Here is a 12,573-nt window from a genome sequence, read left to right as displayed (position 1 = left end):
GTGCGTCCTGGCTAGAAGACATTTGCAAAGGACAGGGGTGGTACGCTTCTCTATATTTGCATGTTGCTGTGTGTTGTGGGAAGTCACCATAACTGTGAAATGCCTTTAGATATGGGAGCCTTATAAACGCTCAGCGGTACCTCCCTCTCCCATAGGGCGGAGGGAAGCTCATCGGTGGGGCTACGAGCTGAGTGCATTTGCGTCACTCTATCCCATGTCCCCTGGGAAGGTCTGAGACTAGGGCCATAGAGCGGCCCTAACAGGGTCCTCCCTGAGTCTCGGGGAGGTGAGTTCCCAGAGAACGGGGCTCCGTGCGAGGGCAGACTGGGCAGGAGATGCCACGGACCCCGCCTTCCGGGAGGGGCCTGGCGGATGCCTCCTTAGCCGGAGCTTGGAAAAGACTCACGGCCAGCGAAGTGAGTTCAATGGCTGAGGTGAGGTACCCCCTAGCGGGGGGGGCCTCATAACCCAATTCAGACTACTCTCCCCCGTCCTCTTTTGGGGGGGGGGGAAACGCAATTGAAAAAAATTGGGCGGGCATGAAAAGCAGGACAAGGAGAGTTAAAATTACAAATTCTAGAATAGAAAGCTCTAATAGTGGAAGTTAGCGTAGTGAAAGCAGAAAGTTGAGCTTGGTAGGGGAGGAAAGGGGGATGCAAGGGTCAGGGAAGCCATGAGAATGCTAATGATCTTGGGAGACTTTGAAGACCAAAGAAAGCAGGTTCTCTGGATTTTAGGAAGGTACTTGGTGATGACATTATGTTAGGGGTTCAGGGTGGCGGGCACCTAACAAGTATAACAAGCAGACCTCAGATCCCCGCCCCCCATCCCAGACCCTCTAAATCTGAGAGGCTTCATTCTTAACGTCAACAACACCTGGCAACCCTGGTGTTGGTGATTTTCATTGTATGCATAGATATAGAGATATTTATATATTCATTACTTCAACAAATATTTATTGAACAACTTACTGGGTTTGGGGATTACAGTACTTTGGCCAAGATAGAGACAGTTCATGGCTTCATGGAGTTCACAGTGTAGTTGAGGGCAGACATTAATCAAGTAATCACACAAGCAAAAGTACAGCTGCAACAACCACTATAAGGATGGAAGTTCTAATTGGAGAGTAAACTGCAGAACTCATTATTGAGTCCATGACCTGAGTTGAGCCGTATTGAAGAATCACAAAGTGAACACGGGAGAACAGTGGCTGAACCAATGAGGGCAAAACCAAGCTTGGTGTGAGATCAGCTGGAGAGGCAGCTAGTTTCCACAGCAAGCTAGGCTAGAAGCTATGCTTTGTCCTACTCTGTGTGTGTGTGTGTGTGTGTATGAACGACAGATGGATTAAGGACTAACATTCAAAAATAAAACTTGAAAATTCTTTGGCAGAAAATAACACACAAATATCTTATAGACCTAGAGGTAAGGAAGGGGTTTCTTAAGACAAAAGTCACCTGAGTTTCAGAGAAAATATTAATATATTTAATTATATTAAAATTAAAGATTTTTGCTCATCAAAACACAAAGTTTAGAAAAAAGAAAACAAAATTCTCATTGTTTGCATGTGGTTTGATGGTGAATATAAACAATCCAGAAGAAACTACAGGATAAAATTTTTAACTCAATAGGGAAGTTTAACAAGGCTGATAGAAAATAACCTATAAGAATATATTGCATCTTTATAACAGAGCTTCAGACAAACAGAAATAGAATTTTTAAGAAATGGTAGTATTTCATATAACATCAAAGTGTATTAAGTACTTGGGAATAAATCTGACAAAATGTAGATGCTCAACAAATGCTCGTTGGATGAGATTGGTTTGGTTAATTTCTTTCCTTGCTAGGTCAAAATCTGTTGCATCTAACTTACTTATGGCACAAATAAGCTAGAGTGCTCTAAAAGGCATTAGTTTAGAGATAGGAGAGTATTCTAAAAATGGAAAATTTATTAAAACTAGCTGCTACTCAGCAGAGCTTTGGTACTAGACAGAGTGAAGTAAAGACATGTTTTAACATGCATAACCTCATTTAATCTTCAAAATGATAATAGCTAAGATTTATTTGATGTTTACTATGCTATGAGCTTTACGTATATTAATTCTTACGACAACCCTACAAGGTAGGTATTATTATTGTCCCCATTTTATGGCTAAGGAATTTGAGCTTTAGAAAATTGTAAGTAATTTATTCAAGCTCCCACAGTCTATTCGTTTGCTACGGTTGCCATAGCTAACTCACAGACTGGGTGGCTCAAACAACAGAAATTTATTTTCTCAATTCTGGAAGCTAGACATCCATGATAAAGGTTTCTACAGTGTAGGTTTCTTCTAAGGCTTTTCTTCTCAGATTGTAGATGGCTGTCTTCTTCCCTGTCTTCCCATGCATTGTCCTCTCTCTGTGTCTATGTGCTAATGTCTCCTTACAAGGACACTAGTGATACTGGATGAAGAAGGCCTACTCATATGACCTATTTTTACTTTAATTATTTCTTTAAAGTTCCGACCTCCAAATACAGTCACATTCTTAGCACCTGGGGGGGGGGTGGATAAAACATATGACTGGGGGGGGATACAATTCAGCCCATAACACCCAGTTCATAAGAGGCAAGTCAGATCTAGGTAACTAAAAATTTATTTTTATCTACTAGACTATTATATTCTTCAAGTTTCCTAGTAGTAATTACCATCCCACACACGTTTCTAAAAATTTATTTTTACTTTTTTCTCTTTATTTAGTTGTTATTTTTTATGGTAGAGTGAGAATTACTGAGATATATTTTGAAGATATAACTTTTTATAGTCAGATACAAAGTAAGCATAACCAAAATAGTATTAAAACATATCATCAATAACCAGAAGATACTATTTAACAAATGTGTGCTGAATGAAAATTTTCTTAGGCCGTTTTTAAATTTTTTTTTTTATGTTTTATTTATTTCTAGGAGAGAGACAGACAGCGTGAGCAGGGGAGGGTCAGAGAGAGAGGGAGTCACAGACTGAAACAGGCTCCAGGCTCCGAGCTGGCAGTCAGCACAGAGCCCGACGCGGGGCTCGAACCCACGAACCGCGAGATCATGACCTAAGCGAAAGTCGGACGCTTAACCGACTAAGCCACCCAGGCGCCCCTCTTAGGCCGTTTTTAAACAAAGCAAGAAAACAAAGGAAAATAACATATTTGACTATTTATTCTTAAAAAAGAAAATGAAAGAATTTTAGAAAATGCCCAACAGAAAGCTACAGTGTTTAAAAATTTGAATTTAGGGGTGCCTGGGTGGCTCAGTCGGTCAAGCATCTGACTTCGGCCCAGGTCATGATCTCGCGGTTTGTGGTTTCAAGCCCCATGTCGGGCTCTGTGCTGACAACTAGCTCAGAGCCTGGAGCCTGCTTCGCATTCTTTGTCTCCCTCTCTCTCTGACCCTCCCCTGCTCACGCTGTCTCTTTCTCAGAAATAAATAAAACATTAAAAAAAAGGATTTAAATTTTTAAAAAAATTGAATTCAATGTACTTAACACATAAAGAGCTATCTTATAGTCATAAGAGAAACCAAATCGTCTGTAGATAACTGGAAAAAAGATATGAATAAACTGCAAATATGAAAAGCAAGGACATGGAAAAATTGTTGAGGCTCACATAGCATAAAAATGCAAAGTATTAGTATTCTACAGGACAATTGGCCTGGTCTCTTCAAGTTATTGTTATAAGAAAAAAAGAATACGATTGGCACTGTTCTAGATTAAAAGAGACTTTAGAAGTGTAACAACCAAATGCAGTGTTTGGTATTTGGATGCTGCTTTAACTAAGCCAGCAAGAAAAAGCCGTTTGAGAGCAGGAGGGTATGGAGATATGAACTGAGTATTAGATTATTTATTAGATGTGGTGATGGTATTGTAGCTGTGATTTTTAAAAAGTTCCTTTAAAACATGCCTGCGATAGTACTTAAGGGTGAAATGTCATGATATTTGGAATTTGCTTTGAAATACTTCAGCCAAAATAATCAAATGAAGCAAATATGGCACAATACAGACAGTTGTTAAATCTAGGTAATCTATGTAGAGGTGTCCATTATATTCTTTTCTCTAGTTTTTTGTGCACTTAAAATTGTTATACTACACTGAAGATACATTAAGGAAAAAATGATGAAAAAAAGGATGAATTTGTCAAAATAACTGTAACTAGAGAGAAGAACCAACTGCCAATCAAGACTTCATATCCTGGAAAGTGAACATTTTAGATAGTATTACTGATTATAATGTGATATTCCTAAGATTTATTTACATTTTTTAACATGTCATAATGACAGGAAAATTGATTAATCAAGCTAGACATAAAAGATACATAATTTCTCAGAAAGTCTACATATTTCAAAAAGTAAAGTGTGTGAAAAATGGATTTAGGATGCCCAAGATTAAACAGATAGGTCTTTAAAGTAGAAAAGGACTCTTCCTAATGACTAGTTTAGGTTTGTATCCCATTGGGCTGAGTAACTAGTTCCCATGCCTGGATAAGAATCATTTAGTTCATACATAAGATCATGCAAACCTCAAATGGCTGAAACCATCTAGAAATAAGTATGATTTTATTTTCTTTATTTGGGTTCTGAGAAGGTATAGAAGTAGTATCTAAAAAAATTTCTGAAATCCCAGGATATATACAATATATAGGGAGAAATAGCAGGAGCAGAAGAAAAATGGAGAGGAAGAGAGAGGATGAGGAAAAGAAAGGGGGAAAAGAAGGATAAAAAATTTTAACAGTCGTATTTGCAGAATGTAAGTGTGAGTTTATTGCTTGGACTTATAATCGTTAAGATATTTTTTGTGTGCCTTCCGTGGGCATAGCAGCAATATTCATATTGGTGTGGCATCATAAATTTGTTCAATTTTTGGGAAATGAAATAGTAGCAGATTTTCAGAAGACCTGCAGAGCCTGACCGACGGGGAAGAAAGAGAAAAGGTAACAGCATGGCTACTGATGGGGTAAGATGGGAACGGGAAGGAATTACAAGTCCAGAGAGGAAGGAAGGAACCAGCTGAAAAACCTGGTGAAGGATTGTGATTAAGGCAAAGGGACCCGGAGTGTCTCAAGGTCTCAAGGACTTTATGTAAGATGTGTTCTGTGGAAGAATGGAAGTGGGGAAGAGATGAAGAGAAGTATTAAGTGGAGCAAGAGAGATGAGCAGAGTAGCTGCCACAGAGGTGACTAGAGAGGGGCCTAAGAAAGGAGGTTTCTGAAAAAGGGTGATTTGGGGAGAAATTTATTTGCTTTCTTTTGCTTTTGTTTATAATGGTAACATCAAGAATTGGGGATAATGGGCTAAATCTGTGATACTGTATAATCTTTATATCATTTGGTAACTATAGATATGTAACTGACATGAATTCTTCCACAAATTTAGAGTGTGTGTGGAGGGTAGGGAGACTGCTGTTTCCCAGTGTCTTATTAAGGACAACAACCTCTCTCTCCCGGGAATTATCCAAAAATAGGGCTGGGGGGAGGGGCATTCCCTTCTCCAGGAATCCACTTGAAAGACTGGGCAGCCTTTCCTATCCACCCTTGAAACACATAGGGTCAGTGCATCTCTGCCTTTATATGTCATCTTGGTATTCCAAAGCACTTTACTAAAGTAGCTTGTTTTTCCCCACAGTGATTTCCGAGAGCCCTATACTCATCTTTCTAAGGTTCCAAAATGATCCGCTCGTATCATTTATTGGAGAAGAAAATCTGCAAAGTAATCTTGTTACTTTCAGAATCAGGGAATTATGCGTGAGTGTAGGTCTGTAATCACAGAATTTAGGAGCAAAAACTAAATTCCATTGACTTCTTATATCTAGAAAGAATTGTATGCTGTGTAGACAAATAGAAGTTTATAAGTAAAGTCATGCAAGCAGTTATTTACTTTTTCACTTCCTCTGTATATAAGAATGAGGAATGAGCAAAGAAGGAAGGAGAACATAAATTGAGCATGTACTACGACCGGTCATTTTGTTAGACTTTTTCATATATTTGTATTTATGTTAGGGAGGTAGCTATTACTATCTCCATGGTACAGATGAGAAAATTAAGTCGCAGAGAGTTTAAGAAATTTATTCCAGATTGTGCAGCTAGAAAGTATCTTGGAAACTATCACAATTTATGTGAAATGTCCTAGAATATCCTTGTGCGGCACCTTGAAATAGAGATTTTCATTTGCTACGCTAAGAGAGGAAAAAGTTTTCCTTAACCTTCTTAGAGTCCCTGGCAGGATCTGAAAATTGAACTGACAAAGACAGAATAACAGGAGAAAAACATACAAATTATATTGAATTCTTACATGTAAGTGGGCACCTTCACAGGAGAATGAAGACTTGAAGTGACCAGAACAGGAAGCTTTTATACATTTAGACAAAGACACAATAAATTTGTGAAGAATTGACAAAAGACAGAGGGCTTTGAACTAGTAGTAGAAACTGGTGAAGAAATGGCTACAAAGACACGGGTTAGTTTAATAAGGTTTGTTTATACTACATTTTACTTCAAAGCATAAACTCCTAACCACACCTATCTTTTACGCACACAGCTTAACTGGAATATTACCCTGAAGGTAAATTCTAATTTGAATGGATCTAGATTGTTTGTAATGAAACCTGTTATTTTGCATAAATTAACCTTATTGAGATCCTCAAAGGTTAGGAAATTATCCTAAAGGAACAAAATTGTTTACAGTAGGGCCATCTAAAGAGAATGTGTGTAAATAGATTAAATTAGCCTATGTTTGCTTGCGTTAAGTACTTGAACTCAAAAGGAAACTTGGTTTAAAAAGGTCATTCTAAAAATAGTGCATATAGCATCACTGTTCTAAAAACAGACAAAAAGGTGAGGGAGGGGTTGTATCATTTCTGCACCTTTTAAGGTAAAGGAGGAGGGAATTTGCTTTTAACTCATTAGCCAATCAGGCTTTCAGGCCACTTCTCAAAGCCACTTCCTGTCTCTCCACTTAGTCTCTCCCTTTTGGTGGTGGGCTGGTGAGTATGCACTTAATTTTGCTCCCTAATTGTTCTGAATTTCTCTTCCATTACAGCCCTATATCCTGATAGCAGGCCTTTCCCCCCCCCCCCCAAACAAATATTAGAGTGTGTGAGTCACAGGCAATTAATTTTGGCTGTGTGGAGATTGGGGGAGGGCAGTGAAATGCTCTGCCTGGCTTATGTCCACGTGGGCCTCTGCAGTGCTGGGTCTGCCCTCCCTGAGACCTGGTGACCCAGAAACAATGGACTTTGCTTCATGTACAGAGTGCCTGTGTTCCTGAAAAATACCTGGATTCATTTTGTTTGGAGGGAAAGGTACTGTTATTATCCCGATGCTGTTTTGACTTAGATCTCCCTGGGTGAGAGGGTAGACCTTGGGAGGAGGTTCAGACTAGTACATTTTAATTCTCTCGTGTCTGTAGGGCCCAGGTCCTCACTGGGTTTGTGGGAACTGTAGCAAATGTTGTCTTTGCCCTGGTCTTTGCTCAGAGCATTATGGCTTTCTTAGTGAGCCTAGGCAGCAAGCTCTGAAGTTAGGTGATTTTAATGAGCCCTCAGAGGAGCTCCCAATTTTAATGTCGCCACTGTAGTGAGGGTGCCCTAAAAAGCCTAAGACCTACTAAAGAAAAAGTCAGGGGCCTTAGCTCAGGAAAAGCCCAAATCAAATTCTAGCACTAAAGTTTGCTCCTCCAGTGACCTTGGGTAGTTCAGTGGACCACTATGAGGCCCTGCTTTTGAAAATCAAAATATACAAAGGCCCGGCATTATAATAAATGTTGGACACCTTCTAGAAGTAAGCAAAAAAATTATTTTGTATATCTTTTTTCTTATAAAAAGTTTTGCCTAGTTACCTTGAGTGTAAATAGATTCCCATTATTTTCTCCTTGATATACATTAGTTTGAATATAATGTATGTGTTCATTCTTACAGGCAGAAGTATGAAAGAAATAAACTAGTGGATGGAATGTAGTAATAGAATGTTGTAGACATCTCATAATACTTATAATTCTCAAGCTTTATTGTTAAGTTACTGTTATTTTTTGGAAAGTAATATAGTCACATGGTTCAATTAAAAGGATCAAAGTATATCATGAAGTCTCCTATGCCACCTAATTCCTCTCCCCAATAACAGCATTTATTTGTATATCCTTTCTGAGATATTTTTTGTAAGTTTAGGCAGATAGATGTATTTTACCCTCCCCTCTTACATACTCTCTTTCCCACTTCAGATTTCCAAACGAATAAAGAATATCCACATTCTTTATGACGTTAGTTACATACTAATCTAATGTATGTGCATACCATAATTTATTTAACCTTTATTGGTCAACATTTAGGTAGTTTACAGTCCTATTGTTTCCCCCAAAACGAATAACCTTGTATATGTCAGTTGTCATATGCCACAGTTCAGCTGGGTTTTGATACATTGTTTATAAGGACTCTAAACATGCAGTGCTTCCTGTTACTTATATTTATTTATTTATTTTTTAAAAATATTTTTATTTATTTCTAGGAGAGAGAGAGAGACAGCGTGAGCAGGGGAGGGTCAGAGAGAGAGGGAGTCACAGACTCTGAAACAGGCTCCAGGCTCTGAGCTGGCAGTCAGCACAGAGCCCGACGCGGGGCTCGAACCCACTAACCGCGAGATAACGACCTAAGTGAAAGTCGGACGCTTAACCGACTAAGCCACCCAGGCGCCCCACTTATATTTATTTTGTACAGAGTGAGAACCAGAAACCAGCCAACACCATTAATGTCTTGATTGAGCAATAAAGGATTTTCTGTCAAAAACAAAACCACACTGATGGCTTTAATGTGAATGGATCTTTGCCCACTTCAGTTAAAGTAAGGAATGGTTTATTTTGCTGCGAACACATATTTAACTTTGAGAAGGAATGGCAGCAAGAGCCAGAGAAACCACGTGGTTTTGTTTTCATGAGGGCAGAAGGAGCATGTTTTCAGTGTTTAGTTAGCAAAATGCATACTGGATATCTTCCTGAAATAGTGGTATGAGTGAATAAACTCATGTTTTACCATTAAGTTAGGGAAGACAGAAATGTTTTTGGGGGATGAAAATATGCAAAACAAAAGCTTCTGGGAATTCCCCCGGAGCTTTTTTTTCCCCCCCCAAGTCTTAAAACGCTAAGGTCACGTCTTGTGAAACGTGTAGTTTTCCAGTTAGGAGAGTCTTGGATTTGGAAGCAGCCTTATTAGTGATGTGGGTGACTTTCCAGGCTTCACGATTATTATGAAAAGTGGAATTTTTAGGGAGAATATCCCCATTCCTACTCATTAGCTGGTTGAGCTTGGACACCTGATAATAGAAACAACATGTTAAACAATTGAGCTTCATGTCAGCTACTGTGCAACTTGGGTTGGTTACCCAACCAACAGGTGTGTGGTATTTGTTCTCATTTCACAGAAAGGGAAACTGAGGCTTAGAGAAGTTGCAAATAGGTGGGGGAGTCAAGCTCCAAGTCCAGTTTTGTCTGACTTCAAAATCCATTATGTTAACCATTAAGGTACCTGCCATTTAGTCTCCAAACCGTGCTTGCAGACCTATAAGGTGGAGATGACCTAGTATTTGTGAAATGAGGAAATATTATATAGAAAGGGATTTATAAACTTGGAGATAAAGTATTATGAAGTAGATAAAATATCAAGTTAACAGAGAAGATTTACTGCCTCTTATATTCTGATTTCAAGTTATTTCCTGCTGTTGTGATCCAAAGCCCTCAGGTATTATATTTTCATTTGTGACCCAGGTGAAAATAGTGTCTCTTGGTATGAGCTGCATGGTTAGTCTGTTTCTCAGCTCCTCACTTTTATTTTATATATGCTCTGAGTGGATTCTACCTGAGCTGAGGCTAAAACAATTGGCATTTTGGTAAAATACCTTACAGTGAGTGAGAAACAAAACTTGGAATCTTTTCTGATAGCAGTGCTTTATAGAGCTATCTCTAAAAGAAAACTAGCCAAGTGACAGTTTAGCATTTAATTCCTATATAGAATTTTGTATTTTCCTTTTCTTCAGGTTGAAAATGGAGTCCATGGATGAAAGAAGGCCTGGGTCTTCAAAATCCTATGTGCCAGCCCAAAAGTGGCACTGTGAAAGCCTCTGTAACATCTGCTGTAGATGCCCTGATAATCAAGTGGGCTTAGATTTGGACATTATCAGTAGGAATGGTTAAAGGCTGATGGGACCGTAAAGCAAGTACTTGAACTCTAAGATATGCCTTAAAGTGTTCTCTGTGTCCCATGTATATGTCTTTTCTATCTCAGAAAGCTAGGGTTTTTAAGTTATTGTTGTATCCCATAATCCTAGACACACAGTGAGCATTGAGTAATTGGCATGGAACTGAGTAATACTGAGTGGCAATTGTCATCTTAAAACGGAAGCATCAGATGATTTGGTATGATCAATTTGTAATTTATATCAGGTTTTCATGAAGCTATCTGTTCAGATACATAAAATGTATGTTCTGGCCATGAACACCAGTACTTAGAAACATTTACTTCTAAGGGGACAAAATGAGGGGGTCATTGATAGTTCATGGGATATTTATAAAATATTTACTTGATTTCCCAAAATGCTTAGTAAATATGAAATATTTACTATTTACTACCATAGTTCATATGGTAGAATGTCATTGGTAAAACTGTAGAAAGAAACCTTATACCTATGTTCCCTTAGTTAATCTAATATGCTGCTTATCTGAAAACACCTTAAATAATTAAAGTATTATTCAACTATCAGACAGGAGTAAAATAACACTGATTATATCTCTTAGGTACTTAAAACGCCTCAGTTTCTTTCTGACCTACTGAGCCAGTATGTCATTCTCATTATATGCTAAAACCAACCATCTTCTGTAACTCTGCTTCCTATTTCATACAGGAAGTAGCATGGTGAAGTGGACAGAACTGAATTTAAATCTTAGCTCTTTAAAAAAAAATGTTTACTTATTTTGGGGTGGGGGGAGTGAGGGTCAGAGAATCCCAAGCAGGCTCCACCCCATCTTGCAGAGCCTGACATGGGGCTCCATCTCAGGATTCTCAGATCATCACCTGAGCTGAAATCAAATGTCTGGAGGCTTAACTGACAGCCACCCAGGTGTCCCTAAATCATAGCTCTTAATAGCTAGCTAATTTAATTTCTCTAAGCCTCAAATTTAACTATAAATATGGGATTATAAAATTTGAGTGAAATGATTTTTAAAGTTTCTGACAGAATAGGAATTTTTTAAGCTTATTTTGTGGGGTGCCTGGGTTGCTCAGTCAGTTAAGCATCTGACTCTTGATTTCGGCTCAGGTCATGATCTCATGGTTCTTGGGATCGAGCCTAGTGCTGGGCTCTGTGCTGACAATGAGGAGCTTGCTTGGGATTCTCCCCTCTCCGTCTCTATCCCTCCCCCACTCCTGCGCATGTGTGCTCGCTCTCTCTCTCTCTCTGTCTCAAAATAAATTAATAAACATGAAAAAAAGTTTATTTTGAGAAAGCATATGCCCGTGTGTGCACAAGAGGGGATGGGGAGGGGCAGAGAGTGATAATCCCAAGCACACTTCGCACTAAGTGTGGAGCCTAACAAGGGGGTTGAACCCAGGAACTGTGAGATCATGCCCTGAGCCAAAATCAAGAGTTGGATGCTTAACCTACTTAGCCACCAGCTGCCTCCAGATAATAGGTATTTTTAAGAATGGTAGCTACTACTTCCGTTTCTGTCAGCTTATTTTAGTTAAACCCATCCTTTAAGGCACTGCTATCCAACAGAACTTTCTATATTTGTATTGTTCGGCATGGTAGCCGTTAGCCACACGTGGCTATTGAGCAACTAAAATGTGACTGAGGAATTTAATTTAAAATTTAATGGCTGTATGTGGTGTTACTTATTGGATAGTTTAATTTTTTTTTCTTGATGAGAATTTTTATTTATTTTTTTTTATGTTTATTTTATTTTTGAGAGAGACAGAGCATGAGCACTGGAGAGGCAGAGAGAGGGAGACAGAGAATATGAAGCAGGCTCCAGGATGTGAGCTGTCAACAGAGAGCCCGATGTGGGGTTTGAACCCACGAACTGTGGTATCATGATCTGAGCTGAAGTCAGATGCTTAACCAACTAAGCTACCCAGGGACCCCTTTACTTAACTTTTTTTTAAAGTTTATTTTGAGAGAGGCAGAGAGAGTGCTAGTGCAGGAGGGATAGAGAAAAGGAAACTCTCAAATAAGGCCGTGCACTGTCAGTGCAGAGCCCAACGCTAGGCTTGAACTCAAAAAGTGAGATCATGACCTGAGCCAAAATCAAGAGTTGGATGTTTAGCTGAGTCACCCAGGCACCTGTGAGGAGATCTTTTAAGATCTCTCTTAGCAACTTTCAAATAAAGAATATGGTATTATCTTAAGTGCAATTTTAAGGCTCATTCAAGATCTTTTTTTCTTCATGAAGACTTGTGTGACCAATGGTTCTTATTCTTAACATTGCTTGCTGTACCACTTTTTGGTACTTCCCATGGACATTAATATTCATCAGTCTTGTCTTTCTAACTAGATTGTATCTGAGGTTATGGATTT

General features: G+C 38.8%; 1 protein-coding gene across 2 annotated transcripts in view; it reads left to right on the top strand.

Annotated features, from left to right (window-relative positions):
* The first annotated feature begins 5,155 nt into the window (after positions 1-5,155).
* CCNB1IP1 (cyclin B1 interacting protein 1) overlaps positions 5,156-12,573 on the top strand; it is a 28,753-nt gene continuing 21,335 nt past the window's right edge. The window contains exon 1 of one of the 2 annotated variants that reach the window (XM_039224130.1): positions 5,156-5,195. The gene's annotated coding sequence lies outside the window, so the exon portion shown is untranslated. Of the gene's footprint in view, positions 5,196-7,113; positions 7,320-12,573 lie in introns of those variants that run through there. The other variant, XM_039224127.1, reaches the window with a different exon arrangement.

The sequence above is a fragment of the Hyaena hyaena genome, unplaced genomic scaffold (genome assembly GCF_003009895.1).
Source record: "Hyaena hyaena isolate Hyena2069 unplaced genomic scaffold, ASM300989v1 scaffold_1539, whole genome shotgun sequence".
NCBI classification, from domain to species: Eukaryota; Metazoa; Chordata; class Mammalia; order Carnivora; family Hyaenidae; genus Hyaena; species Hyaena hyaena.
This window is presented reverse-complemented; position numbering and strand designations above follow the sequence as displayed.